Source organism: Littorina saxatilis, linkage group LG16 (assembly GCF_037325665.1).
Source record: "Littorina saxatilis isolate snail1 linkage group LG16, US_GU_Lsax_2.0, whole genome shotgun sequence".
NCBI lineage: Eukaryota > Metazoa > Mollusca > Gastropoda > Littorinimorpha > Littorinidae > Littorina > Littorina saxatilis.
The window spans coordinates 7,334,622-7,342,094 of NC_090260.1; positions in this window are offsets into that span (position 1 = coordinate 7,334,622).

Below are 7,473 nucleotides of genomic sequence, written 5' to 3' on the forward strand. Positions count from 1 at the left end.
GATAATGACAGAACATAGCCTCAACATTTCCCGATCTAACGGATAAAATTATTGAAAAAGCCGACCATCATAAAGTTGTTGTGTGACCGTCATTGATAACAACCTATCTTGGTCACATCACATCGAACAGCTTTCTAAATTCGTGTCCAAGAAAGTATATGTCTTTGTCTAGATCTTTTCTAGAATCAAGCACCTTCTGAATTTGGAAGCCAGGAAGTTATTCTTTAATGCTCATATTTAATCTGTTATTGATTACGCGTCTACCTTATGGGACTCGGCATGTGATTATTCATTAAAACCGTCCACTTTGTAGATTACACAAACGAGCGCTTAAAGTAGTCTTATAACAGAAAGCAACCCTTTCTGAGTTAGACTGCATTAACTTTGGCATTGTCCCTCTGAAGAAGGCAAGGCTAGGTTATGATAAAGGTTATGATAAAGGTTATGATAAAGGTACCCGTATGCATAAACTTGATAATGGATGTGTACCTGAAACTATACTTTCCAAACTCTCGTTGAGAAATTCACGCCAGTTGATGATGTTAAACACTCTCTTCCTAAGGATGACCTGTTCAAGCCTAGTTTAGTTTATTCAGGTAGCAGTCTCTGGATGTAGAACTCTCTTCCTAGGGTTGACCTGTTCGTCTAGTTTAGTTTATTCAGGTAGCAGTCTCTAGATGTAGAACTCTCTTCCTAGGGTTGACCTGTTCGTCTAGTTTAGTTTATTCAGGTAGCAGTCTCTAGATGTAGAACTCTCTTCCTAGGGTTGACCTGTTCGTCTAGTTTAGTTTATTCAGGTAGCACTCTCTAGATGTAGAACTCTCTTCCTGGGGTTGACCTGTTCGTCTAGTTTAGTTTATTCAGGTAGCAGTCTCTAGATGTAGAACTCTCTTCCTGGGGTTGACCTGTTCGTCTAGTTTAGTTTATTCAGGTAGCAGTCTCTAGATGTAGAACTCTCTTCCTGGGGTTGACCTGTTCGTCTAGTTTAGTTTATTCAGGTAGCAGTCTCTAGATGTAGAACTCTCTTCCTGGGGTTGACCTGTTCGTCTAGTTTAGTTTATTCAGGTAGCAGTCTCTGGATGTAGAACTCTCTTCCTAGGGTTGACCTGTTCGTCTAGTTTAGTTTATTCAGGTAGCAGTCTCTAGATGTAGAACTCTCTTCCTAGGGTTGACCTGTTCAAGTCTAGTTTAGTCTATTCAGGTAGCAGTCTCTAGATGTAGAACTCTCTTCCTGGGGTTGTTGACCTGTTCGTCTAGTTTAGTTTATTCAGGTAGCAGTCTCTAGATGTAGAACTCTCTTCCTGGGGTTGACCTGTTCGTCTAGTTTAGTTTATTCAGGTAGCAGTCTCTAGATGTAGAACTCTCTTCCTGGGGTTGACCTGTTCGTCTAGTTTAGTTTATTCAGGTAGCAGTCTCTAGATGTAGAACTCTCTTCCTGGGGTTGACCTGTTCGTCTAGTTTAGTTTATTCAGGTAGCAGTCTCTAGATGTAGAACTCTCTTCCTGGGGTTGACCTGTTCGTCTAGTTTAGTTTATTCAGGTAGCAGTCTCTAGATGTAGAACTCTCTTCCTGGGGTTGACCTGTTCGTCTAGTTTAGTTTATTCAGGTAGCAGTCTCTAGATGTAGAACTCTCTTCCTGGGGTTGACCTGTTCGTCTAGTTTAGTTTATTCAGGTAGCAGTCTCTAGATGTAGAACTCTCTTCCTGGGGTTGACCTGTTCGTCTAGTTTAGTTTATTCAGGTAACAGTCTCTAGATGTAGAACTCTCTTCCTAGGGTTGACCTGTTCGTCTAGTTTAGTTTATTCAGGTAGCAGTCTCTAGATGTAGAACTCTCTTCCTAGGGTTGACCTGTTCAAGTCTAGTTTAGTTTATTCAGGTAGCAGTCTCTAGATGTAGAACTCTCTTCCTAGGGTTGACCTGTTCAAGTCTAGTTTAGTTTATTCAGGTTTGAGCTTCCTGCGGCAAACTGTCAGTACACATGTTTTTCAGACCAGATATAAATCTAATCTCATTAAGTCAAAACAAAGGTTATTTGTAGGTTGAAGGGGCGTTAAAAACCAATAACCAACCTAATTAGCGGTGCTTTTAAACAATGTATTATTTCTTTTAACGTAGAGGGGGGAATCGAGACGAGGTGTTTGTGTGTGTGTGTGTGTGTGTGTGTGTGTGTGTGTGTGTAGAGCGATTCAGAGTAAACTACCAGACCGATCTTTATGAAATTTTTCATGAGAGTTCCTGGGTAAGATATTCCCAGAAGGTTTTTTTCATTTTTTCGATAAATGTCTTTGATGACGTCATATCCGGCATTTTGTAAACGTTGAGGCGGCACTGTCACACCCTCATTTTTCAATCAAATTGATTGAAATTTTGGCAAAGCAATCTTCGACGAAGGCCGGACTTTGGTATTGCATTTCAGCTTGGAGGCTTAAAAATTAATTGATGACTTTGGTCATTAAAAATCTGAAAATTGTAATTAAAATTATTTTTTTATAAAACGATTCAAAGGTACGTTCATACTATTTTTCATCATTTTCTGATTCCAAAAACATATAAATATGTTATAGTCGCATTACAAACAAGCTCTGAAAATTATTGATATACAAATTATGATTAAAATTAAACTTCCGAAATCGATTTTAAAACAATTTCATCTTATTCCTTGTCGGTTCCTGATTCCAACAAAATATAGGTATGATATGTTTTGATTAAAAACAAGCTCAGAAATTTAAAAAGAATAGAGATATAAAAAAGCGTGCTATCCTCCTCAGCGCAACCGCTACCGCGCTTTTCTGGATTGTTAATTTCACTGCCTTTGCCACGAGCGGTGGACAGACGATGCTACGAGTGTACGGTCTTGCAGAAAAAATGCAATGCGTTCAGTTTCATTCTGTGAGTTCGACTGAGCTTGACTAAATGTATTTTCGCCTTACGCGACTTGTTTGTTTAATGATTTTGTTAATGCAGTGTATGGCTATATGGGCATGGTATGTTGTGTCAGTGCAATCTAGTCTATAATACTTGACTCATATCAAATGAACTCACATTTATCTTCCTCCATTCCCAGAATCGGCAACATTTTTGCCCATTTCGCGTAATCGACAAAACGCTGCCCATTACGTGAAATCGGCAGCGTTTTGCCGAAAATGCGGAAAGGCTTCTAATTTTGCCCATTTCACAAAAGCGACAGCCAGTCTGTTACTTTTTGTGTCACCAGAACATTGCATTAACATTGCTTTACCTCCCTACAAGCGCTTAGAACTGTACCCACAGAATACGCGCTATATAAGCTTCATATTTATTGATTGATGTTGGTCTCTGTCGTGCATAACTCCGGAAACGCACGAAAACTACACTTTTTTGTGCATAACTTGCCATAACTTATCAAATATTGCTAAATGTATTCATTCGAGTATCTATAGCTGTCCAAGCGTGATGATGTCCAAGGCATTTAAGAACTTTAAAACCAAAACGTGGCTGCCGATTTCGCAAAATGGGCAAATGTTGATAGCCTTTACGCGTTTTCAGCAAAACGCTGCCGATTTCGCCTAATGGGCAGCGTTTTGCCGATTACGCGAAATATGCAAAAATATTGCCGATTCCGCGAAGTCGGCAATTACGTGAATTCGGCACGACATATACATTTATAATGTGTTCTTCCTTCAGTTTACATATGTAGGAGTTGTTTTCTTTACTTGCTTATTTCTCCATTTTAGATTTATCCATCTTTAGGGCGAGGGCCATATATTATATATATTATACAATACAATACAATACAATACAATACAATAAACTTTATTAATCTGTAAAAGAGAAATTGCATTGCTGAGCTTTTGTGTCCGTAATGAAACATACATAAAACATTCAAAAATAAACATTTGTTCTTTGTCATTCATACATTCTTGTGTTCTTATACATTTCTTCAATTCATACATCAATATTCTATCATAATTATGTACATACATTTATTCTCTTTTAACAGTCTGTCTTCAAACGCATCTCAGAGAGGAAGGCTAGAGATTTGTGTTGTGCCATAGGTAAAATCATGTGCTTAGCTATGAAGTAATGTTATCACATGTTATTTAAGGAAAATGAGTAAATATATGTACCAAGCGTATAACATCAGCAAAACTGAGAAAATACAGCACATTGGTTATCACATAAGTAAGTATGTTAAAAATAAATTAACATGCATTCACCATCAACAATGCACAAACGAAAGTCAGCACCTTGCCGGTTATCACATATTGTCTAAGAGAGTAGAATAATAGTATATAATCATGCAAAACAAAATCAACACTACTGAAACAATACAGAACACTACAGAACACTGACCCCGTGCATCAGAGCGACAACACCAGCATCTACCGCCCCACCTGAGAATTGAAGATGTGAATTGCAGATGGAATGAACGAATTTCTGTAGCGTGTGGATCTTGCGGTTGGTTGTCTGAATCTGTTGCTCCTGTCTGTCCGTCTACTGTCAAATTCCGGTCTGAGTGGGTGCGAGTCGTCAGCCAAAATCTTCTGTACCTTGTCAGTCAGTCGTCGTTCATGTGTTGATGTGAAATTGTCCTGCTTCCTCCCAACCACCCCACTTGCTTTCCTGATGAATTTATCTAATCTATCCCTGTCTTGCTTGTTGATGTTGCCACCCCAACACACGGAGCCAAAGTACAACACACTATTGCACGTTGAAGTGTAAAACATCTGAAGGATTTCTTGTCTGATGTTAAAAGACCTGAGTTTTCTCAAAAAGTACAGGCGAGAGTGGAGTTTCTTCACAAGGGCATCAGAGTTAAGTTTGGTTTCCATGTCAACTTATTGTCTATAATCACCCCCAAATACTTATACTGCTCTACCTTCTCTACGACCTCCCCCTTGATCACTATCTCCCTGTGTACATGTTCCCCCCTCCTGTTGTCCATTATCATTTCCTTTGTCTTCCCCACATTAAGCTCTAAATAGTTGTTTTCACACCACCCCACAAACCTATCTACCTCCTGCCTGTAGTCAGAGTCGTCGTCATCAGTCAGCAGTCCGGTCAGTCCAGTGTCGTCAGCAAACTTGGTTATGGGGCAGGAGTCACTAGAACTTCTAAAATCTGCTGTGTAGAGAGAAAAAAGAAAAGGTGAGAGTACTGTGCCTTGTGGTGCCCCTGTGTTTGTGCAGATTGTGTCTGAAACTGATTGCCCCCCCCACCCTAACATACTGTGGCCTGTTTGTCAGGTAGTCCATAACCCAGAGGATGGTGGCTGCTGGGACATTCATGCTAAAAAGCTTCTCCGCCATTAAATGAGGCTGTATAGTATTAAATGAGGCTGTATAGTATATACCGGCCTCGTTAAATAAAGAATGGACATTGTCATTGTCATTGCCTGTCTCTTTATGTTGTGAAAGTGGCGGAGAAACCCAGTTACAACGACGAATACTTGATTTCCAACAAGGCGGATCTTGCCGGAAAAAACACTTGAGCTGAACTGATGATATCTGACACTGCGTCACCCTCACACGACTTTCACATCCCCTGGCTGTTTGACTTTGACCTGTTAAAAACCACTGTGTTGGAGATAGAGAGAAAGAGAGAGAGAGAAAGAGATAGAGAGAAAAAGAGAGAGAGTGAGAGATCTAGAGAGAGAGAGAGAGAACGAGAGAGAGAGAGAGAGAGAGAGAGAGAGAGAGACAGTCAGAGACACAGAGAGAGACAGAGAGACAGAGACAGAGAGAAAGAGTGAGAGAGAAAGAGCGAGAGAGTGAGAAAGAGAACGAGAGAGAAAGAGAGCGAGAGAGAGACAAAGCGAGTGAGAGAGAGTGAGAGAGAGAACGAGAGAGAAAGAGAGTGAGAGAGAGAGAGTGAGAGAGAGAGAGAGTGAATTGAATTGAATTGAATTGAATTGAACTTTATCTAACAAGGATTAAGATTTAAGGCTACGCCTGTTCTTACAATCTGTCCTTGGGACGCACAGACACACAATGATAGAAACACAAATTTAAATTAAAAAAATAAAAATTAAGCCGGAGAACTTAAGCACGTGATGATAAAGATGACGATGATGATGATGATGATGATGATGATGATGATGATGAAGATGATGACGATGATGAAGATGAGGCATGAAGAGCATACAAATGGTTTAAACAATGTTTTATTAAATCAAACATGATACAAAAATACAACGATAAACAATAGGGACACGAACTCAAGCAAACGCTTATATTACGCGCCCTACGAAGTAGGAAAATAACGCAAATATGATGTCGGACATGCAATATTTATCAATTGTTGAACTATCTACAAGAAGAGCATAGTTAAAGTAAATCAGAAAGAATAAGAAAAAGCTAGCAGGAGGAAGAGGGGGGAGGATGGAGGAGGGAGGAGAAAACGGTAGGTACATATAAAAGATGAAGTTGGCAGCGCATACAAATAAGAATATACATAGTACATTACAAACCATAGTCCTGTGGCAAGTAAGCAGTAGCTCGCTAAATATACATTTGAAAAATGCATATAAAATAAGGTTTGTTGGCTTGAATATGGGTACTGAGTCAAATCAACAGAAACGACCAGATTCATGGATAAACGATTGGACACTTTCAAAAACAAGCTTGTTAGTGCAAAGAGAAAGGTTTTCGCTACCATTTAACAGTATTTCAACATGTCTGTAATTAACAGGAAGTGCGTTTATTGTAGACAGGCGAGCATCTACGTACAAAGGACAATGTGTCAAATAATGGTCAGCTGTTTCGTTCGGGTAGCCGCAAGCGCACTGTGGGTTTCCCTGTAGGTGGCGTTTACACAGGTCAGAATTCAAATTACTCATGTTTAGGCGCATTCTGCAGTGGTGAATCTCTTCCAGTCTTTTACCACAGTAATAATAGGCAGGTACGTTATAATCAGGAGTAGATAAATAGCGTTTGAAATCGCTGATTGAGTTAGTTGTTTTGATGTTGTCTGGCAAGGTGTTCCACAGGACAGTAGTAGATGGTATAAAAGATCGACGGTATAATTCAGTTTTGCACATGGGGACTCTTCTTTCTAATGGTCTTCTATAATGATAGGGGTTAACATCAGAAGTTAAAGGTGGCAAGAGATCTGGGCCCGTATGCTTATGGGGGAAGTTCGCGACAACTCCCGAAGTTTTGAGTGACACCGGAAGTACTTGCCTCACTTTCGTATGCATGGGCCGGAAAAAGGGTTTACCTCGAAGCAAAGCGAGGAAGTAACTCAGGGTATTTTGCGACTACTTCTAAAGTTTTGAGTGACATCGGAAGTACATCCTCACTTTCGCATGCATGGGACGAAAAAAGAGTTTACTTTGAAAGCTAACGAGGAAGTAAATGAGGGTAAATGTACTACAGCCAGACCCAGTAGTAAACACGCTACTTCCACAGTTTCTCAGTGCAAAAAGGCAGGGCTTTTCTTCAGTTTTTCATGTCAAACCGAGCTGACGCTCCCAAAGAGAGAAAATAGAGGGAA